General features: G+C 40.9%; 1 protein-coding gene across 5 annotated transcripts in view; it reads right to left on the bottom strand.

Annotated features, from left to right (window-relative positions):
* Window positions 1–24,398, bottom strand: part of ATP2B2 (ATPase plasma membrane Ca2+ transporting 2) — a 399,188-nt gene that overhangs the window by 277,068 nt on the left and 97,722 nt on the right. For all 5 annotated transcript variants that reach the window (XM_053989799.1, XM_053989800.1, XM_053989797.1 and 2 more), the window contains exon 2: window positions 19,769–19,819. The gene's annotated coding sequence lies outside the window, so the exon portion shown is untranslated. The remainder of the gene's footprint in view (window positions 1–19,768; window positions 19,820–24,398) is intronic.

Here is a 24,398-nt window from a genome sequence, read left to right as displayed (position 1 = left end):
GCCCAGGAAAAGGGAATTAAAAGACAAATACTTTGCAGGAGTTAAACCTGAGCCATTTGCTGATTATTAGCAATGAGGACAAAGAAGGCGAATGGTCACAACGAACTTGTCAAGCCTTCCCAGCACCTCCTCGTGGGGGAAGCTACCCTACTTTCCAGAGCAGTTTTCCTCAGACTCATCACTTTCTGCTAACAGATGGGAAGCTGAAGATAGAAAGAGGCATAGTTTATGCCTAGCACCAAGGGGAGGGAAAAATTATCTCAGCAGGAGATTCTTTAAAAAAAAAAAAAAAATCAGCAACTGTCCTTCTCTTTAGAAACCAGGGAAGAGGGAAGTGTTGAAGACAAAGGATCACAGACTTTTCCTGGAGCTGCCCATGTTCTGAATGCCAAGCCCAGCTCCTCCAGCCTCTTCTGCTCTCCTTGCTCCTTTTCCTAATCACCCATCAGTGCTCACATAAGAGCAGTAGGAGAAAAAAAGCTCCTTCAGAAGTCTAACATAAAGAGTCCTATGATGAAAAAGGCTGCCTCATACGATATAAATTGGAAATATGTTTTTTCTGTAAAACTCAGAACATTTCAGCTCATCCTTAATCCTGAATTCCTATCTGGATTAGTTTTTTCACCAAGTAGTCAGGATTTCCCTAACTCAGAGATGGCAAAAAACTCTGTAATGATCCAGCAGCAGGGCAAATCCTGGGATACACATTGAAATATTGTACAGTGAAATGCTGGGATGTATATTAAAATATACATTATAATTTGCCCTTGAGACTTACAGATTTCCTGAAATTGTGAGGATAGAGTAAGAATGTCGCTGGTCTTGAGTCACTTAATGTTTTCTTCCTTTCCACCACTATGGACATGTGAGAACATTTATCAGTAGTGGTATTAAATAGGAAAAAAAAACCTCAAACACCATCCCCACAACAAATTAAGCTGAACTAAACACCTTCAGATTGTGATACTTTAATACTCAAGGAGGGACAGACCCTATGCTAATTCAGCAAGCTTACCTAGTGCTGGGAAGGACAAAGTGCTAACAATTTTTAGCATCATTTGTCATCATTTTCTAGATGCCAGCATACACTCCATTTACATTGCATGTGTTTGTGCAGGAATGTGTGCCCTTTTGTGTGGTTACATAAAAATGCACACACATTTTGGGGACAGTGGCACCAGGAGCACTAACACCATATTATCTACACACAACTTTAAATTCAGATTGGAACCTAAACCAATTTGGGAGCAATTCTTTGGTTTTCCTGTCAGTGATTTACCAACTAAATTGAGCAGGAAAGGGCTGGTTTGCTGCAGTGCTAACGTTCATTGAGCAACACGAGTCTTGCCCAAACCCTCAGCACCTCAGGGCAGAAGGAACAGCATTTGCACAATACTGATTTTTAGATTTTTTTTTTTAGATTTCTCCCCTGTGTGGGTGCTGAGGGCCTGGCACAGAGTGCCCAGAGCAGCTGTGGCTGCCCCTGGATCACTGGAAATGTCCAAGGCCAGGTTGGACATTGGGACTTGGAGCAAACTGGGACAGTGGAAGGTGTCCCTGTCATGGTAGGATGTGGAATGAGACGATCTTTAAGGTCCTTCCAACCCAAACCATTCTGTGATTTCTCTTTAGTTCCAATTTCAAGAGCCAGCTGAGAGAATGCAGGGATAATTTTCAAATTATTGTGTGTATAGTTCTTCAAGGGAAAAGCTTCCATTTCTGTCTTCCCTAAGAGAAAAGAGGTCACCAGAATCAGGGTGAGAACGTTTCCAAGGAGGTTTGCCTTTGACAGGGCAGGCATGGAATTGCATGAGTGATTCTTACACAGGAGTGTGAAGATAATAATCAAGCTCTAAGAAGGCTGAAATTCACAGGAGATCTATACACACACATAAACCCTGAAATAATGAAAGGAAAAGTTTAGTGAAAGGATCAATGTCTCTGTTATTTCTGAACAGATACCAGGTGCTTAACAGAAAAACAGAATACAAATATAGAGCCCCACACCCCCAGTTACACACAAAACCAGAAGTGAACCAGAATGGGTTATTAGAGACATCAGAATATCATCAACTACTTAAGTGCATCTTCTCCCTTTTGGGAAGATAACTGCAGCCTCAGTAGACTTGAGAAATCTACATGGATTTGGATAAATATGGAAAATGAAACTTGGGCTGCCTCTTTAAATGCTGAGTGATTATAGGAGGATACTTTTTTTTTTTTTTTTTTTTTTTTTTTTTGGGTCCATAATGTGACCACAGAAGAAAAACTGCACCACAGCAAGTTCCCTGCCATGGGCATCAAGCACTATTTTATCTTGGAATTTCATTAGACTATCAATTGAGACAAGCACTGACTGAACAAATAAAAAAGAGGTATTTATCTACAAGTTGTGCAACAGATTAAGTTACCAATAATTACAGATATAAAATAATGCAGACTAGTCTACAATGTGGTTTTGTGAGCTTCTATTTTGTTGGGAGTTCAATTTTGTACCATTCTTATAGACTGTTCTGCAGTGTCATCATAAAGAAAATTTAAACCAGTTTGTCTCATTTCCCTAAATCTTTCTGACTAGCCTAATATATGCCTTGATTTATAAAGTCTGTGGTTATTTACAGATTTGCCCTCCATCATTCTGAAAAGAATTCTCCTTGAACATTAATTTCCTGGCTGAAATCTAAGAGAAAGTAATAGGCTAGGGAGCCTTTAGTTCAGAGGATCGTTGTTCAGAAACTACTCCAGGTGGCAAAGCGATGAAAACAGTGAAAGAATTCTGGACAGGTCATCAAGAAAATGCCAAATGAGACTCAGGATGAGCATCCTTATAGTGAAGACAGGCCTCTCACCCCAGATTTCCTTTGGTTCTCTGAAAGTCTCTGGTTTCTAACACCCTATCACACCCTTTGGTTACAATGATTTTGGGAGTGGCTGGAACTTCCCCAGAAATGTTTCCAGACCCAGCCGAGTTCCCCTGGCGCACAATGAGCTGCTGACAAAAGTGATTGTTAAGGGGGAGCCCATCTGCTCAATCATCAGAGAAACCCCTGCAAGCAGCAGAGCTGCCTCAGCCCTGGGTGTGCTCCCTCTGGGCACCCGGGGCTGGCACACGGGCAGGTGCCAGGGCACAGCAGAGCTGGGACCTCCAGCCTCTGCTCACTGAGACCTCCAAACTCCAACCTTCCTTATGAAAGCTGACCAAAAACCTTTGGCTCCCCTTTTTACTCCATTTAAAGCTCACTTACTGCTGGGCATTCAAAACAAGCCCGAAAATTGAGGGTGTTCCATTCTCACTTGTTAAACAGAGGAACGGGCACTACACGGATTTCTCCTCTTTCAAACCAACCCTCAGCTGGTGACAGCTCGGCGCTGTCTGGGTGGCAGGACTGTGTCAGACACTGGGGCTCAAGCTCCAGCAGCATCATGACTAGGTTTACGAAATTATTTCTCATTAAAATTATTTCTTATTTTTTAAAAAGTGAGAAAAGCCTGAAGCGGTTTCGTTTGGCCAAAAAAGGATGCTTGATATGCAGATGTTGTTTCATTTCTGATTAAATGACAATTGAACTCTATTAAGGTGGGAGTTGGAAGATAAAGTTAACCTGAGTTACCAGCAACACCAACCTAAGATGATTTCACATAAAGCTTGAGGAAATTTTATCGAAACTATGAAAAGAAGATTTAAATATTGAAAATAAAACAAAACAAAAAAAAACCCTCTCTTGTTAGCTTGTCTGCCGTACCGTATGTTCCAGTGCTTAGTTTGTATGTTATCAAAACAGAGGTAATTAGGTTGGCATTAAATTCCAGTACATAAAAGCTGCTGAAATTTTCATTTGCAGAGATGTTTTACCATCATTTTCTTCACACTTTGAAAGTGAATATAGACAGTCTGCCTAATGTCCTCTTATGTAACATGCACCAAATGCAACAGAAAGTAATATGGGATAAAACATATCTGGGCATTTTCAATTTTACTTGTATTTCATACATAACACATTTAACCTGACAAGAAGAAAGGTAATAAGAATAAAAGTCATCACTTTGAAATAGTATTTTTTGGTTCTAATCCTTAAATCCCATGAAAGAAAGTCTAAGTTTCCATGGAAAATGTTCTATTACAAAAAAACAGAAAAATAATATTCAGATAATCAATCCTGAGCAAAAGATTTTTTAGCTGCTAGTAGGTGAAAAAATACTGCTGTCAAGTGGCTAAAATAAGCATTCAATTCTCTAACAGCCTGAAATATAACAGATTTCACTGCAATATCAAAGTGCACTCAGGTACATGAAATACATGACACAAAGGACATCCACAATCACATTAGAAAGATTTTTAAATTTACAGTCCCAATAACAAACCTCCTTTTTCATGTGTTTGATAGAGAGGGCAGATACATGGAGCTGCTGCTCTTCTGCAGCTTGGCACAGGCCATTCCCAAGAGGGAGAAAAACCAGGATATTGGGAAGTGCTGTTTAGAGCTTTGGTGAGATGCATTTTTGTCTTTAACGTAGTGACCCTGCATTACCAGAGGCAGATGCAAATTCCTAACAAGTCTAGTTCCTTAAATAAATGAGAATATTCAATATTGCTATACAACAAAAAGGCTTTTTCCACTACTGAACTTGTATGTCCAGTTATGGGGGTTGTAGACCAAACCATAAAAATATCCAGCAGATTTGGCTGCTTTTCCTGGGCTAGGAAATTTGCCTTTCTGTCAGGAAAGTGAGTGCCCATTTCACCTGGCCAGGACAGACTAAAGAGGAACCACAACAAACTTCCACACTGCTATTCCTGTAGCAACATCATCCCCATTTGGATCTTCTCAAGTCAAAGCTTGTCATGGAAAAATGGATGTTCTTTAAGCCATGATGCATAAACAGCCATTTTTTACCCATTTCTACACTGGAGAAATACCTGCATTGGCCATAGCACTTTAATATATGTCTGCTTACTGCCTTCAAATGCTTTAATAGATTTACCACCAGCTATCATACCTGGATTTGACTTGTTTTAATTATCAGCCTTAAAACCAAACTATAATAAAATAGCTGTTGGACCTGTCACAGCCTGAACATAGCAAGAACTAAATGCCATGTTTTCAGCTAGTCAGAAAATTCGCTTTAAATAGAGAGATGATGATCATACCAGAGGACATCATCAGCTTTCAGCATTCAAAATTCCTTTGTGTTGGTTGCAGCATATTACATGGCAAAACAAGTGGAGATAAATATAAAAATATATATACAAATATATATATGAGTTAGGTCTGGAATAGAGTAGCCAAGGAAAACTCAGGAAGACACAGAAGCAAAAGAAAGCCCAAGTGTGTGCTAATTTACTATTATTTTACACACTCTCCTTCCAGGTCCTCCTGTCTGAAAAGTAAGGTGGCGTCAGGACCACACTTCCAAAGCTGTCACAGGCTAAAGAGAACTTGAGAGCTGACAATTTACTGTCACTAATTTTAAAAATATCACATAGATCAGCTCCAAGAAGGGTACCATAACCCACTATAAGAACGCAAAAGGAGACATGAATTAAAAATATATCTCAAGGTTCCTTTCTCTATATAATAAAAAAGCTGCCAACTTGTTTCTTCTTAATTTTTTTCTTCTTACTTTTGTTTCTCCTTTTCTTTCTTGGCTTTGGATATTCAAGAATCACAAAGAAGAAAAGAAAAAATAATAAACCATATATAAAAATATAATAAAAAACCCATAATTATGATTTTGAAAATATAATTTTAAAGCCAACTTAATGATATTTACAATCACACTTGCAATATTCATTTTCCATGCTGGATCTCCCAGCACTTGGATTCTTAACACCACTACTGATCCATGCAGGCATCTGCAGAGAGTATTTTGAAAAGAACATATATTTGATTCTGTCTGTTGCCTCAGGATGGAGAAGACAGGACAGCGGTGATGATTCCATTAGAAACACCAAACTTCCTCTTGTGAAAACCTAATTTTTGTCTCTAAAATCTTGAAAACGTCTCTAAAAAAGAAGTTGAAGCATGCATTAAATGCTGTTGCACATCTCAAGGTCTGCTATGTACAAGCTCATTTGCCAATCCCCCCTCAGGGAAGGGAAATGCAATTCAAGATGTGCCAAAACAACATTTTCTTGCACTCCTAAGAGTGGTGGCCAACACATTTGGGCCAGCTCCCTTCCCTGGGTGACTGGCAAGGACCTGGTTGAGCTGTAATTACTGCTGGCAGCAGGAGCTGCCTCCTCCTCTCCACAGCTTTTGGAGAACCAATTCACTCCTTTCCAATGGTTCAGGCCATAAAAGTGAATTCCAAGTCTCCCACCTCCTATTTTATGTTCATTGTTCGTGTGCACGGATGCTGTTCCGGAACAAAATCCTGACGTCCTGTTAAGGATCTGTGGCTGAGTCACAAGGCACAGGAAGAGGCTTTAGAGGGACTGCTTTGTCCCTGGGCTGTTCCTACAAGGATTTATGGCAAAAGCAAGCTGCTAAAATGGCAATGGAAAAGGGAGGAATTTAATGTGGGACATAACCTAGGCAGTGCTATCAGCACGCTGTAAACATTTCAGCAGCCGCCGACATTTCGAGGAGCCCTTCTTTGGTTCAGATATTTGCTCCAGCTGAAATATCAGGCACATAAAGCATCCAGACAACACCACCACCAGAAGCATAATTAGAGATTTGGAAGAAGAGCTTCATCAGTTGTCCATTTAATTCTCTCTCCTGGCTCCAAGAGCGGCAGCACCAAATGCTCTGGAGCAAAAATGTTCCAAATAAGAGGAATCAGAGCACACTGCAATCTGGTAAAACCCTTCCCCGTGGAAAGGTTCCCTGAACTCCTCTCTAGCTCTTCTTATAGAATATAAACAAGTCAAACTTTAATTACTGTAAGCTTTCACATACTAATGGAATATAAGGAGATTTAAAGAAATTTAGAAAGCAGCAATTTGCTTTGGAGTGATGTAATTTTACTTAATTGCTTCTAATTAAAATTATTCTACAAATGTAAAACAAAAATGTCTATTAATTCTCTGCATAAACTAAATTTAGGTATCAACTGAGTAGCTTATTCACAGTATTTACTATAATTACTGCAAGACTTTTGTAACTTTGATGATTTAAAAGTTTGGAGGCTTGATATCAAATAATGGTTTCTGCTGCATAAAGCAAAATAATCTTTCAAACTCCCAGTGCCTTTGTACTTTGACTGTGACTCACTAAATTTACATTGTGTGAAAGTACATGTAGGAGTAAAAGCACTTATGTATTATCAAGAAATATGACATTATAATCCCATGAAGCTACTACTTATAGAAAAAAAAATAAAACTGTTCCCATTCTCTTCCACACCTAAGTGTAAAGTGAATACCTTCCATTAAATTTACCTTGGATTAACTTTAGAAAGAAAAAGGACACTTAATATTTTTGCATATATTTTAAACTCCACTTTTAACAGAAAGTCTTAAAATCAGCCATGAAACATAAAAATTGGAAATATCTTTCCATAAAATTTAAGTCATCTGAAATCAATTACTGTATTTTAAACTATCCTGTGATTTGTGTCAAATCTGACAAAAAGTTGCGGCCAAAGTTGGGGTGGAAAATTAAACAAAAAAAAAAAAAAGTGAGATCATTCTGCAAACTTTTATATTTTAGAAATAGACCAAATTAAGTCCAAAGACAGTTATTTTGTTAAATTTCTTCTCTTTTATCTTCCTTACTCTCTCTCCACGTTTTTGCTACCTAGATTTGCTTATTGTTCTTCAAACAGCCCAACAAAGCAAATGCAACAGGGTCAATATGCCATTTTGAGGTGAAACTTGCTAACTTGAGTAAAACCAGTACTAAATGCTATTTTCTTCCTGCAGATAATTCATTTTCTTCTCTAAATTCTTTAATACTCCAAAGTCAGTGCATCACAAGAGAGCCATGCCTGATTTATTCCATGAGGAGATTGCATTACCACCCCATGGAGTTCACCCCACTAACACCTAAGCATGGACCTCTAACAATAAACAGAAATCAGGAGGAAACCACCATGTTCAGAGCTCCTCTTGCTGTTGGGAATCATGGAATGGTTTGGGCTGGAAGGGTTCTTCAAACCATCCAGTGCCACCCCTGCCATGGCAGGGACACCTTCCACTGTCCCAGGCTGCTCCAAGCCCCATCCAGCCTGGCCTTGGGCACTGCCAGGGATCCAGGGGCAGCCCCAGCTGCTCTGGGCACCCTGTGCCAGGCCCTCACAGGGAAGAGTTTCATCCTAAGAGCCAACTTAAATTTCCCCTCTTTCGATTTGTACCCATTACTCCCTGTCCTGTCACTCCAGTTGCTGACAAAGAGCCCCTCTCCGATTCCCCGCAGCTCCTTCAGACACTGGGAAGTGCTGGGAGGTGTCCACACAACCTTCTCTTCTCCAGGCTGAACAGCCTCAGCTCAGCCAGCCTGTCTCCTTAGGGGAGGTGCTCCAGCCCTCTTATCAACATCCCTGGACTCACTCCAACAGTTTTTATGTTGGAGACACCATTTGAAGACAATTTCAGAACCTGGCAAACCATGGAGTGTGGAAATCCAGACCCTGGCTTTGGTTTTAAACTTGGGCGTGGGGGGAAGAAAACAGATTTATCTTAGCCAACAATTTTGGCACTGTATTACCATTGTTTTCCTCCAAAAAAAAAAAAAAAACAGTTCCAAGAGTCTCCTAAGGAAGTCACAGGCTGCCACCTTTGGGCCCAGCTGTGTCCCAGAAACTTCTGTGTAGTTCAGGATCAGCACTTCATTTCAGTAAAGTGGAACCTCTCCATCAGTGCAGGGGCGTTTCCCTCTGCCTAATGAAGTCCAAGCCAAATTACCAGCAAAGCCCAGAATGAGATGGCCGACGTCATGGCAAAGCAAGAAGCAAAATAAAATGAAGTTGTAGTGACAGCAGCACCCAGGAAACAATCTCTCACAGTAATTTACTTCTCACATCACTGTGTGGCACTGACTATATCCCTTCACTGCATGGATGCCATGGGAAGCAGATGGTTACACATTTTTAACCCCAAGCTCACCAAGTCTAAAAACAGGCTCTTAATTAAGAAAAAAATCAGGGGAAATAGGCTTTAATAAACAAATGGGTTACATGAATACAAAATGCAGAGGGCATGTTTAAAAATTGGCCAAGATCAAAAGCAGGAATAATGAGTTAAGTTACAAAAACAGTTATTAAAATGTCTGGTTTGAATATCTGAAAACAAAAACCTTGAAAATGCACTTTTCCCGGGAAAATTCTGCAGCGGCAGGAAGAGATTCCCAGTGCAACTTGAAGTTTTTTCTTAAATTCAGCAATTCACTAACAAATCATCATTAAGACCTTGATCCCCAGGGCATCCTAAAAGCACTTTTGCAGTATTAGTAATAGGCCATTTAATTCTCCCACTTTATTTCTAATTTCTAATTAGACTTTAATTCATCATATATCTTATCCTCTCATTGTGGTAGCCTGTATTCTTAAGGAAATTGGAATTTATCTTTCTAAGCTAAAAGTTTTTACACTCAGAATTGCTGGATCATGGTGTTCCTTCTGCTTGTTTGCCATCTCCCTCAAACTATCCTAAAATAAATCTGAGTGTTTATTATTGAAATATCCTGTTTTCCCTTATCTGCTTATGCTGCTCAGCTGGCATTTTGGAAATGCAAGAATTGGTGACATTCCATGTATTGCCACCTCAAACCACATTAGAAAGTCCTCTGTACCAGCAGCCTTGTCTTAAAATAACCTTGAAGAGCTTCACCATGGAAAACAGATTAAACATCTGGTCCCACTGCATGTCACCCAGACAAGGGATGGTGCCAGGGGCTCCTTGTCCTGCTTGGACTTCTCCTACCTATGGATTGCTGCACTACTTGACTCTCTAAAAGTTTCTACAGGACAGCTTCTTTTATTGTCAAACAAATAAAAAAAAAAAAATTAAAAAAAAAAATCCCCGAATCAGCTGCTTTCTGCTTTTCCTTGTGACTCTTACTCCATTTTCTCCTGCCCCAGGTATAAGGTTATCAGCGTGGTACATCTAACTCCAAGATTTGTTTGTGATCTTAAGCAGAAAAGAAGAATTGGAATGAGGGTAGAGTGGAAGTGGAGCAGAACAGAACAAGGGGAGAACTGGGGTGAGCTGGGGTTAGAGCAGAGCAGACCCAAATTCCTGCACCTGCAATGCAGCACATCCAAGCTCAGCCTCAGTGACTCCAGCAGCAGCAGGAATCTGCTGAGGGGAGAGTGATCAGCTGCACCTCAGGAATCGCTCCTGCACCCACAAATTCTGTCACTGGGGAGGCATTTCAGGACCCTCCCAAGTGCCTGTGCTGGGGACAGGAGTGAGACCCCAGGAAATGCTATTCCTCTGGTTCCTTGTCAGTTGGAAGCCTGAGTTTATACCTGATACCCAGCAGATTTTCCTGTCATGTTTCAGTTTAATTTGTTTGGTTCTAAATATCATACAGAGTTGAGGGGGGAAAAAAAATTGTCTCCCTGACGTACAGCAGAGCCTGGGTGGGGCTGCCAGGTGATCCCAACACTCAGACATTCATCTGAGGCTGAAAAGCACTGCTGCACTGCAGAGTTTGCATTTCCAGTCCTCCCAAACCCTCACGGCAACACCAGCACCCAAAATCAATCCAGTTCCCTCTGCTGATCCTTTCTGAACCAGCAGCATGCACAGATCATGCTAAGAGAAAGGCTGCTTTTCTTTATCCTGCTGATCTCATTATAAGCAAATACGAGGGCAATCTAATTTTATCAGCCACAAAACAAAGAGCATGTTTAAATTTTAACATCCAGCCAAAACCTCTTCTGCTTATAATTTGAGTTTAAACTTATACAGCATGTTCATTACCATAAACAATCTGCAAAATGGCCAGAAAACAAACTCCCCCCTTATAATCTGCCATCAGAAAACCACAAAGAAATAAACATTGGCATCTCAGCTTTGCTTTCACTTTGCTCTCAAGGCTTTGGAAAGACCAGCTGAGAAGTTTTCCTTCCAAATAAACTGAAGGTTTTAAACAAACCAAAGAATGCTTCCAGATGTTCTTCTTTCAAGCATACCTTAATAAATGACCCTGAATAAAGAGAACTTCAAGGTAGATAAATAGTGTCTTGGAGGGTAATGAATTAGGGAAAGGCTCTAAGTATTACAAAATTATACTCATGTTTCATCTCAATTGATTTTGTCCACCTAATCAGTAAAATCAACAATAATAACTTGACTTTCTTCTTTGTGAAAGGGAACAAAATACTATTTTAAAATATGAGATAATTTCAATTTAATAAATACTACATGTGCAGATAATGGGATTTCCATGAAAAATTCAAAGAGCATTGCTCTTCGTCATTAAATTCAAGTTAATCAGCATATTCTGCTGCAGATTCAATTAAAAACCAATATTCTAAATTTATTACTCAGTTGTAAATATCAATTCAGTTTCCAAGCAAAACAATACGAATCTGCAGTAAACAGCTCAATCATTCTGGAAGTTGTCTAAACACCAACCCCAATAGCAACAGAGAAAATAAACAAGAGAAAAGCCACAACAGCAGCTTCTCCAAAATCCAGGATATGTGGTACAACATATTGTACCTTAACAAACCAAGAGAACTGACAAAAAGTGGTGATAAGCAACAGGAACAAAGACTGCTATTTGGTTATCAAACGTTACAAATTGTTCTTTTAAACAGATGTTCATTTTGAATGCCATATGGGAGATGGGAAGGGTCTGTCAAAGCACAATCCTGATGGAAATCTCCAAATCAAACCTGACAGGAAACCAAATCAACAGATCAACAGCCAGGAACTGCAGATGCCTCATTTCCTTTGGAAAACCAGCCTGAAAGGAAGGGCTCACTAACAGCAACCACCACATCCCCTCCAGAGATGGGGGCAGCACCCACAAACCGCAGCACGGTTTATTTGATGGGAAAACAATGAACCCAGAGAGCACAACCCCTGGAGGACCCACGGAGATGGATCCAAGAGGAGCATCTGCCTCCCCTCCCCATGTGGCTGCCTTAACTCCTGCAGCTCCTGGGGGAGTGACCTCCCTGGGATGGAGGGATAAAGGACAAAAGCACAAGGATGGGGACAGCGAGGGCACGGAATGAAGGCAGGCTGGTAAAACCTGATCAGCTTAGTCATGGCTTTCCAAACCCAAACCCAGCAGCTGCTCCGAAACTCCGGCCATGGGGAACAGCCAGGTTTGGCCAAGCTGGAGAGAGCAGGAGTGAGGGAACGTGGAGAGAGCAGGAGTGAGGGAATGTGGAGAGAGGAGGAGTGAGGGAACATGGAGAGAGCAGGAGTGAGGGAACATGGAGAGAGCAGGAGTGAGGGAACATGGAGAGAGCAGGAGCTGAGGGAATGCTGGAGAGAGCAGGAGTGAGGGAACGTGGAGAGAGGAGGAGTGAGGGAACATGGAGAGAGCAGGAGCTGAGGGAACATTGGGAGAGCAGGAGCTGAGGAAATGCTGGAGAGAGCAGGAGCTGAGGGAACATTGGGAGAGCAGGAGCTGAGGGAACACTGGGGAGAGCAGGAGCTGAGGGAACATTGGGAAGAGCAGGAGCTGAGGGAACATTGGGAAGAGCAGGAGCTGAGGGAATGTTGGGAGAGCAGGAGCTGAGGAAATGCTGGAGAGAGCAGGAGCTGAGGGAACATTGGGAAGAGCAGGAGCTGAGGGAACATTGGGAGAGCAGGAGCTGAGGGAACATTGGGAGAGCAGGAGCTGAGGAAATGCTGGAGAGAGCAGGAGCTGAGGAAATGCTGGAGAGAGCAGGAGCTGAGGGAACATTGGGGAGAGCAGGAGCTGAGGAAATGCTGGAGAGAGCAGGAGCTGAGGGAACATTGGGGAGAGCAGGAGCTGAGGGAACATTGGGGAGAGCAGGAGCTGAGGGAACACCACGCTCCACAGCCTGAGGAGACCCTCAGGACCATTGGGAATGTCGCTTCCAGGTCTGAAAGGTTCCCTAAGTAGTAACAGACTCCACTTTAATATTTCCCTCTCCTCTCCCATAAGTTCCTGTTCATTATTTTCATATTTTCTGTTTGGCATATAGGAACAGGATAATACCAAGTTTGAACTACATTTCTCCATGACTATAAAAATATATTTGATTAAACAGATGTCAGCAAAATTTTATGGAGTGAAAATTGAGTAACAGATGGTGAGGTCTGTGGAGTTCAAAGAGGCTGTATTTTATTAAATAGGAAATTTGAGGAAAAGAATTATTTTGCTGGAAATATTGATGCAGTGTTTAGGCAAATGTAAAAGCATTCTTACTTGATAGAAAACAGTACATTAAAAAAAAAAAAAACTTAAAATAGATGTATTGATACCATGAACCTCACTCAGACCATTAAAAAAGGGGATTTTCTTCTACTTTCTTTTAACTGACTACAGCACAGCAAGGTTCTCAAAGAAAAATAATGGAGAAGAAAAAAACCCAGCTACCAAACCAAAACCAACAATGACCTTGATTAAGCATCCTGAGTAAAATACATCCTTTGTATGATACACAAATATTGTGAAAACAAGTTTAGAAGTACAAAACCATGGGATAATAAACAGTTATACCAAACTTACATTATAAGCATTAAACAAAATTGCAAATAATGGCTTATGTGCTATGGGAAATGAGACAGAAGGATTATAACTCCTGACTGCCATTAATGTATCACCCCTATTCCAGCTTTACTACTCGGAATGGTAGAAGAACATTGCCACCAGTGGAACACAGACAGAGAGTCAATGAAATGAAAAGAACATCATAAATGTAATTATTATTGCACAATATGATTTCTCTCCCTATTCCTGTGGCTCTCAAGTCTTTTTTTCAAGCTGATATTTTAAACATTTTATTACATCATTGGGAAAAAAAAATTCAAAGGGCAGAAGTAGTTTCAAATTCATGGCCAGGCTCCTTCTGCATCAAAGAGAAAGCTACAGTACCCTGTGGAATAGCAGTCAGGGAGCTGCCTCAGATGTCCAGGGGGAAGAATTAGAGAAATCCAATAGTTCCAGAGCACTCAGCCATGCTGAGAGCTGCCTGTTGTCCAAACAAGCCTTGTGTTGGATCACAGGCAGGAGCCCCCTCTGATTCCCCCACAGGGGAGGAATTCTGAGGAGGAGAGAACTGGAGGTTTCTGAGCTGACAGAGCCTCTCTCACCTGCAAGAGGCACCAGCCCCTGTGGCCAGACCTGCACCAGCACAGCCCAGCTCCACCAGAGAGCTCTGCTCATCCCCCCTCCCAAAAACCTGCTGGGAGCTGCTTCTGCTCTGATCTCACCCAGCACAGCTCAGGGTTTGGTGCTCCCTTGGATCAGAGCTGTAAGTGCTGATGCCACCAGGAGTGAAACCATCACAAACACATAACAGATATTTCTGAGCTCGTGTCTTCATTTCTCAGTGACATTTCCCATCAGGTGTTGAAGTGTGCTGTCAGGGCTCCTGATGTGTGCAGCCCCAGAGCTGTGGGAGCTGCTCCATCCTCACAGTGAGAATTGCTGCTGCTGCTTTTTCACAGAGTGGGGCAATGAACTGAGCCCCCCCAGACTGTGAATGCAGAAACAGAGCTTACAACACACCAGTATTTATGGCTTATTTACTAAGATATGTCTTATTAGTGGCTTTAAACCTTGACACCAACATCACAAGAAACATTTTCCCACAAAGACTGTATTTTAGGAGAGAAACAGTCAGATAATATTTGACAGAGCGATAAAAGAACAACCAATTCAAGCCTCCACGAAGAAAAATACCCTCCTCGAGTTTGTATTTCAGGGTTTTGTACAAGCACAAGCTCTTCAGGAGCCATGCTTAGCTTTACAACCCATCCATCCTTCCTTCCTCTCTCTTGCTCCATTTTTCAGTCACGTCCAGGTATCCTGGCTGCTCCACAGGCTCCAGATAAACACATGAAATTGTCCCTGGGTTTATATCACCCCCAGAGTAATTTAGATCACGTTTAGCACAGCCCTCCAGCCTTTCCAAGGAATAACTGATTGGATTCAAGCACGTTGAAAGCACATATATGTTGTCTGAACTATTTTCACATGCTTTTAGACCTAGAAATCCTGTATTTAAATAAGCAGAAAAAGGAAACGTTGGAGGTGGGTGTTAATTACTCCTATTTACAGGCTTTTTAGCAGTTTCCCATATTGGTTAAAACAGAAGCTGTATCTTATTTTCAGTGATTCAAAAATCAAGGCAAGAGACAGAAATTCATCAGAAAAATCAGAGATTACTTTTCCAGAGATAGAAAAAGAAAATGCAGCTTTACACATCTCAGGCATCAGCTTTTAGATCTATCCTTTATCTTCCTAAGGCAAACATGATGATCAATCCATTAAAAAAATCCTGAAATAGTCACCAAAAAAAACTCTTCTTAATCTTCAGCTGTTCAAGGATTCTGCAGTTTTCAAAAGAACTCTTAAGCACAGGACATTTTGGGGTTTGAAGTAGTCAGTGTTAAGGGCATGAAAAATATCACTCAAAATATTTAAAAGGGATTTCAAAGCTTGACCCAAGTTGATAACCCTGGTTAAGATTTTCATTTCTGGATATTTAAGATAAAATGGCTGAGGACTTACAGAGAGGAGAAACCAGTTTTACAGCAGCATTTTAAGTTGTGATAAAATTCCTAAATATAAACGCCCAAAGCTGATGTGCCAGAATGTTCATTGGGTATTTTTTAAAGGAAGGCACAAGGAATGGTCTTAAACTTATATTTAACCTCTACACAAGAGGCAGTTCAGTATTTAGGGAGATCTGAAGGAAGGTCTTGTTCTCATTCTTCAGCTTTGGAGGAAGAAGTGCTAATTTCCATTCTTCCCCATTTTCTGACGTGCTTTAGGACTCATTGTGGACGTGGGAAAAGAAATTATTTGACCTCTTGAATAGAAGGAAAAGGGAAGTGGATGGGTCATGTCTGGAGAGAGATTTCTGCCCCCATTCCATGTCAACGTTCTGGGGCCTCAGGCCTATTTCTCAGGGCCAAATCTGACAGCTACCCTAGGGGTTTATTGTGAAATGAAACAAGGAAAAGTATTCTTGGGATAATCTTATGGAACCCTCTTTTTATTCCTGCAGTGAAAGGCAGGAAAAATCCATCTAAAAATACCAGATCATTTACAAATGGAGACAGAAAAGCAAAAATTTGTGTCAATATGTGTAACACTCCCCAAACTGGATGAACCTAATCAGAAATAAAAACATGTTGTTAAAATGATCATTCTAAGGTGCTTTTAGATACATCTAAGATAATTGTTACCATACTGCAGCCAGAAGTTCCTGAGGAGCTGCCTATTGATCCCTTTCACTGACACTGTTTAGATAAAATCTCATGCCCACTGTTGGTGCATTTTTGTTGGTATTTTCACAGAGAATGCTGAACACCTTTTAAAACATTATTTTGTTTGCAGGAGGTTGCTCTGATGCCAATGGAGCCCTGAGTGGTGCCACGTTACTGACACAGAGGTGACAAGGACACAACGAGGGAAGTGTCTCCCCAAGCACAGCCTTGCACTCTGAAAGCTGAAAGCAGCCTGCTCCAGCTAATAACCAAAAGATAGAGACCAGTTAAGGCCTGCCTGATTAATTGCTCTGCTTAGCTAATTTGATAAGCCCTCCATCAGTTTTCCATGCCTCCTTCATTGGCTTGATCTACTCTGTAAATTAATCTAATTATGAACACCTGCAATCCAAAGAGCCCTCTCTGTAGAAGTTCAACAACTCTTATTTATACACAGTATTTCTTTAAAGGTCAGTTCTGAGCCCCATCCTGCCACAAGAAGCCTTTCTGGGGTCCAAGGGACACAGCAAGGGGAATATGCAGCAGAGGAACCACTCTGCCTCAGCAATGCTTTATTCCCTCTGTATTCAGCAACATAAACTGCATTCTGCAAGAAAAATTTAATAAAAATTTACAGCAGACAAAAGATGACAAACGAGTCAAAGTCATCCCAGTCCCCACATTAATCAGATCAGCCATGTACCAGGAGGGGAATGACAATGCCAGCTCCAATTCAGGGTGCCATGGGATCCCCAAAGAAACTAGGGACTGCACAAGGAAAGTGCCAACTGCAACCTGATAAAACTATTTTGAAACGTTCAGCATCCCCTAGAGTGAGCACATGTTAGACAATAAAAGATCAGCTGGGTGTTTATGGTGTAGATGTGTGGCTTACCCTTGATTCTCTGAAAAGCCATTTCTATTTGCACCAGTTCCTCACACAGGACAGAACTCTGCCAGCAGAATCCAACCACAAAACCTGGGCTGCAGTATTTTCAAAAGTATGGGCTGGTAACTGATTTAAAACCAATTGTATTGATAGTTTTAATGGATCTCTCTGATTGCTACTTTATCCTCATTAATTAGTGTGAATATAAATTAGAAACAAAAGGAAGCCCCCAAGCAGTTTTATCTGGCTATAAAGATTTCTTGCCACTGGATTTGCAATCCCTTTTCACAAATTATTTTGTGGGCAGAATTTTTAATACTCTGGTTTAATCATAATTTTCTCCCTCTCAACATCATTACAGAAAGATTGAACATCATAAAATGTTTTTTTCCATCAAAATCAGAAAAAGTTATAGTTCAATTCATCTGGGGGTTTGTGCTAGCCTTGATAAAATGTATTTTTAAAAGACAAACAATAACACTGTCAGACTTGCCTGACTCAAAAGCAATTTGCATTAGTAAAATCTAACTGTAAGCCCTTGAGATGCCAACAGTTTATTGTATTTGTTGTAAAAAATATTTTAGTCAAGCAATGCCAAGCTTGGGGCCTTCTGCAGTAACTGTGGCAAGAAAAATTAGGAAGTTGTGCTTCAGAGAACATCTGCAGAGCTTGCAGGGGATCCCTGCTAGATGGACCCCAAAATGAAGGACACTCCTATCCTACCTCAAAATACTGGTCTAGTATTTTATTGATGGAGCCATTAACTGTCTCTCTGGAGCTCCCAGATTAATTAAGTTCAGAGTCAGTGCTAGGTCTTTCCAAACCTCCAGCAAGCACCTGCAGAACTGCTCCAAATATCAATGTTGGAAAAAAAGTCATGCATTACATGGAAAAGCTGCCAGAATGTCAGAAAACTATGGAAAACAACACCAAAAAAGAAGGGGGAAAAAAAGGAAATAAAGAAATGTTGGCATTAAGAGCCCTGACAGATGTTAAGCTTTTGTTCTTGCATCATCTCCCATTGCAGAGCTCTGAGTAATTCAATGTGATGTGTTGCAATGTATTTGCAAGGGTTAGGCTTTGTTATCAAAGCCTCAAGAATTGGTCAAGGCTATGAGAACACAAATTGTACTAAATTAAGAAAAAAGAGGCTGAGAAATCAAATACCAAGACCACAAGAACTAGATAACAGAAGACTGTGAAAGACCTGGACTGTAACCAATCATATACTCTGAGAAATGCAGGCAGAAAACGAGTGAACAAGACAAAAGCACCAATCAGAAGTGTATACTTAGTAGTTCATAGAATCTCTAAATATGTGTGTAATGTAAACAATAAACAACTTCTACTTAATCCTATTAGTCAGCTTTTCAAAAACCCTACATTTCCCACAACAGTGATGTGCAACTGAGCAAGGGCTTGTCCTTGTCACGATCCCAAAGGTGCCCAGAGCCCCTCACCAGGGGCTGCTGGAGACCCTGCAAGGCAAAGGATTCCCCTGGGAAGTGGGGATGGTTACTGAAACCCCAATGGATGTCCCAGGATTGAATACTTCCTCCAGGAAGCCACAGCACATTTTTGGCTCTCAGAAACGCCAGGAAGCTCAGATGAAAGTGGCCATTGATTATCCCAACAGCTTAATAAGGCAGATCCCAATGGCTGACTCAGCTGAGGTGAACTGGGGAAGAAGATTAAAAATCCGTCCCTTAAAGCCTTGGCCACTCCTCTGGCATCCCTATCCCATCAGGAAGGGAAAACTGTTTATTAACCAACACTGGAACCACATGAGGATTGCCTACTTCCAGTTAAAAGTATGAGGGAAAATAATCAATTTTAAAATATGTATCAGTAACCCAAAAATACAGAAGGTGTTTAAAAAAAAAAAAAAAAAAAAAGCAGAACACAGTCAGGAACCATTTGCCATTTGATAAATGTGAGGCCTAATCCCAAAAGCTGGTGGTTTTTATCATATCGTTATAAAAGGGGCAATTTGCTAATATTTGGAGGAAAAGGGAAAGAGAAGGAACATGTGCTGCTGAGGAGCAGCACAGGGGCTTCTTTTGCCCATATAAAATGAGTTTATGAAATATATTTAACTGAGTTCCTTTAAGAAGTGCCAAAAAGTTGGCAGCCACAGAGAATTCCTTAGCATAGCTAAAGAGCCTGAGGGTTTGGAGCCAGGACAAAATGGGATTCACTGGACCCAGGCTGGGCCTTTTGTGTTGCTGTTTGTAGATCTCCTCATTTGAGGACCTGTCAGGAATTCTGATGCCACTGATTACTTGAAACTACAAAATTGGCCCCATCCTGCCTTATCTGCAATTTTGACCATGACCACTGGAACTTTGAGGCCATTATCAGATCCTTCATAAGTTCTTAAAACTCATTTTGCATCGGATGTTGTGGAAAACTGGAGATTTGTCACTAATTCAGCAAAAAAAAAAGACTAAACTCATTATGTTTATGATGATTTCAAATGATTGATTGCTAAAATAACATTATACCCCTTTGATACAGTAATCCCTGGAATGACAACATGGACAACAGGAGGAGATCAGGCTCACCATGAACATAGCGCACCGGCGGTGAGATCTTTGTGTCACAGCATGCAAGACCTGATAAAAACAAAGAAAAAAACAGTTTATGTTTTGGAAATTTAAATAATAATGGTTATAATGAATGTAAAATCAAAGATAAAGGCAGTTCAATCATTGAAAAGCAGCTGGTTTCATTTAAATCCAAATGTGTTTATTGCACAATTCATAAAATTAAGCTCATCTCTTGTGTTATTCCATAACAGAAAATTTAAAAGTGACTCTTAAAAAAATGAAGTATAATGCACCTTTGAAAAATAAAATATTACACACCTTCCAATAGAACTGAAGCATTTAATATTGCCTAATTCCAGAAAAATCCAACTAACAATGCACACTAAACCTATCATACTTGTTGCCACTTATAATTCTTTTGTAGCAGCATTCAGATCTTCAAGTATTCGAAAAAACTGATAACCTCAATTTTTCTCAGAATCAAATATCTTGAAGGGAAAATGTTTACTAAATAAATACAAGCATGAATCAGGGCACATGAAAGTTTTCCTCCCTTCCTGTTGGAGATGAAAACAAACATCTCTTCCAAGAATTACATCAGGATAAACACTCAGGTGTCACAAATCTAATGCCAGGACGAAATTTTCAACAAAGAATCTATTTCAATCCCTTCTGGGGGTGATTTCATGTCAGCAGAGACAGAATCCTGTGTGCAGCACATTCATCAAGACACAACTTGCCAAGCAATCAGTTCAGCAGAGCCCCTCACGCTGCTCGGGGAATGTCTCCTGAACCAGCAGCTTGATGCAGGAACACAGCAGTGCCAGCCCTCCCAGAGCTTCAGGACACAGGGATTCAACTGCAATTTCTCTCCTAACTCCTCGGAGCACTTCAGAGCATCGCAGAGGGATGCACAGACAGAATGGACCTTGTGCTGTTAAGAGCCAAAAAGGAATTCCCGGAGTCTCTGGGTTCCGATGCGCAACTGCTCAGCCAGAAATTAAAAGGACAACGTGACTTCTTTGAGAGCCAAAGCTGACTTAGGGAGGTGATACGTCATGAATTAAATTGAAATCTGGCCAAAAAAAACCCCCAAGCCTAACCCACTTGATTGAAGTGCCATGTAAGCACTACAAGTGATAAAAATACCTCCCTCCCATCCTAAGCTGACAGAAGTGCTTGCAGGAGTTCCAAGCCAAACATCTTGTTCCACCACCTGGGCTACCAACATCTCTTTAGCACATTTATTCCAGAGATTCCCCATTGTGGGAATACATGCAAACAGCTAAAAACCAGAGCTCTCTCACTCTGAATTGCACACACAATGCTGGAGCTGAGCAAACAGCAAGTCCATCTTCTCCAGGAGCTGACACTGCAATCCCTCTACTGGATCCCAGTCCCAAAATCAGCAGGTGACTCCAGGAATCAAACAGCAAACAAGGAGACACAGCAGGGGGAAATACCCAAAATGCCAAGGCTTTGGAGTACAGCAAGTCAGAACATCTGTGCCAGAGGGGATGGAAATGGTACAAACACAATTAAATGAGTGAGAAGGGGACTCCCAGCAGGACTCGATGCAGTCAGGGATGGGAACACTTGGCTCTGTCCTGACTAAATCCCAGTTCCAACACCTACCCTTGGAGGCCTAAGTTGTAAAACCTGTTTGTGCCCAGCAGCACAGGTGTGTCCTTAAACCTGCTGCCTCCCTTTGCCTCAGCAGTAAAGTTGTCCCACTTCTGTGAGATTGATTTTGAGTATAAATTCAGAGGACAACATAAAAGTGCTCAAACACTGGGGTGATAAATTAAAATAAATGTCTCATCGGTACTCTCAATATATTTCTCTGACTCTGTAAAGACTCAACATTTTCAGCCTGGGAAGGATAACAAAACTGGAGTCCGGGAGTAATCAATGCTACTTTTAAAATGCATTTTTACTTTAATCAGGGATTACTTAAACCTCGGCCAGATCAATATTTATTTATTCTTTCATCTGGCTTTCCCAGAGTTTTAGAAAATTATAGTTGTCAAAGGTACTGCCTATTGCTGTAAAATTCCCTGTGAAGGAGTTTGATGTAAGAAAGCCAGTCACTCATGAAAAAAATTAAAGTCATACAAAATTTATAGTTAAATAAAAACCTTTGTGCTTCATTCATTTCCCTAAATAGCTTAAACCCTTGCTGGAGCAGAAATTCAGTGTGCCTGCAAATCAGTCATTTGCTGCAGCTGCCTAAAAATATGAATAACCATAAAGAAATGGATAATCAAAGAATTTGCTAGAAAGAAAAGAATGTTAGTGATTTTTAAGACTGGTTTCGATGAGGGAAAGGTTTCACCTTCCCAAAGTGAAGATGGAATTATAACAAAAATATGTAACAAAATGATAACAAAATAGATGAGTTCGCATTTCTTCAGTATCCAAAAATCTGGAAGAGTCACATACGTGGTAATGGTGGGCTCTTCATCAACAAACCCATTTCCTATGAACAGGAAAATAGATTCTCTTTGGGGTACAAGGGCATGGGGGAAACTTGATTAAGTATTAAAAGAAAATTCTAAAAGGGGAGGGAAACAAAAGGATCTTTTTTCTGTCTGCCAGTCAACTCTGGGATGCTCAGCTGCTGCCAAACATCCTGAGAACTTTTTATTTACTTTAAAAACAAATTCACAGATACTTCTCTTTATGTTTGGGGCTGCTGAAGTGGTTTACAAGGTAAGGCAGAGCAGTTCCAGCCTCTCCCAGCCCAGAGCTGCAGCCCTGCCAGGTGTTTTCACTCAACCAGAACCCAAAGTGAGACAGGAACAGAGCTACAACAGTTCCAGGTAGAATCTGATGGTGATTGTTTGCTTTATTTTTTAAGTGCTGATGACCCAGGTCTAGCAAATATTTTATCATCTCTTGAGAACCCACGTGTAATGCTGCAGTCAAACATTTTAAGTCAATTTTGTGCTGCTGAAATGGGATCATTTCCCCAGGATTCTGTGGCAATTAGGAGCAGCACTCAGTAGGGTTATTTTTAGCAAGTGCACCTCATTCACACATTTCTCAGTGCTGCTCAGGGATCACTGATCTATATGCATGACTGCAGTGATAAAATCTGGCAACACTCTTTAATAACTGTTTAAACCGTTCTAGGCGTGTTTCGAGCAACGTACAATTATTCCAACACCTAAAAAGAGCTTTTCCACTTGCAGGATTTTCCACTACTCAGTATGTGCACCCTTGCAGTCGGATAGTTAAGATTTTCCATTATTTCCTTTATTTGATTTGCACCTTTTCAGCCAGTGGACAAAGAAAGCCCCTGGAATGGGGCTGGAACTGGATGGTCTTAAAGGTCCCTTCCAACCCAAACTATTCTGCTCACAAAAGATACCTAAGATGGGATTTGCAAAGGCTGGAATGAGAGATCCTTATCCTGGTGCACAAATTCATGAGGGTACAGCTGAAAAATATGTCATTCATCAACACATATAAATATAAATATTGAGAATGATCACCGTAAGATCTGTATGATTTTGTTAAATTTTAGTGAGCATAATGTATTTGGCATGGCACTGAACAAAGCCAAAATTAAAACTGTAGCTTGGTCAGTTTTGCTGTGTTTTTCAATTTACAACAAATTCCAGTAACGTTTTCACTGCATCACCACTGAATTTCTCTCTATTTTCTAAATGTCCTCAAATGCTGCTGCTGTACAGTACCATTTCTTAAGACAAACAAAACAAATCGATTTATTGAAATGAGCATGGGTGGAGATTTTGAATCAAGCATAGCACTTTTGCTAATACAAAAGGTGGCAGAGCTTTGGGTGAAGCAAGGATAAATACAAGTCAGCTGTGTCAGGACATCTCCAGGAGAAAAAGTGTCCTGCTGGCCATGCTTCCATCCTGTGCAGTGGAAGAGACCTCAAAACCCTGCTCCACTTGGCCCTGGCATGCCAGGACAAAGTTTTCTCATGTTTGAAGATGGAATGGGTGTGGCATTAGCAAAAAGCCCATCATGAACTGTCCAGCTGCAATTCAAGCTGGTGGAGAAATGAAATCCCGAGGGTTGAAAGCCAGAGAGAGGACTACAGGAGAGAAACCACAGTGATACTTGGAAAACACATCACAGATGATGCATGGAAGGAGGAGAAAGCACTGCTTTTGAATTAAATGGTCATTTTGAGGGCTTTGTCTTCCCCTAAACCCCCCTGCAATTGTGGCACAGACCTCTGCTACACTTTCAACTGCTCCCACCTTTCCTAAGTGCAGCATTACTCCAAGTTTAGCTCCCAGTGTGAAATGCATCCCGTGCTTCCCAGGATCTCAGTGTCTGTAATTACTGCACTGCAAAACAAACCTGACAGCCACCATGGCAGCTCTTTTTGTCACACAGACAGGCAGCAAAGCCTCTCAGGGGCTGTGCTACATCCCCTGTCAGCTCTCATCGGGTGGAGGACTGAAAATCAGCAAGTGATTGTTCTATCAAATGAGTCAAAGATGTTCTTCTGAAGGGTTCTTCTGATTCTCAGTCAAGTCCTCACTGGAAATGGGAGCCAAAAACACTGCCCCACAGCACTCAGATTTTGGAACATGCAAACCTTTTATCAAGCTTACTGACATTAAAATAAAAGTGACATCCCAGGCACCTTGAGTCACTCTTG

Source organism: Vidua macroura, chromosome 13 (genome assembly GCF_024509145.1).
Source record: "Vidua macroura isolate BioBank_ID:100142 chromosome 13, ASM2450914v1, whole genome shotgun sequence".
Classification (NCBI taxonomy): domain Eukaryota; kingdom Metazoa; phylum Chordata; class Aves; order Passeriformes; family Viduidae; genus Vidua; species Vidua macroura.
The sequence above is the reverse complement of the archived record's forward strand: the minus strand, read 5'-3'. Positions and strand labels throughout refer to the sequence as shown.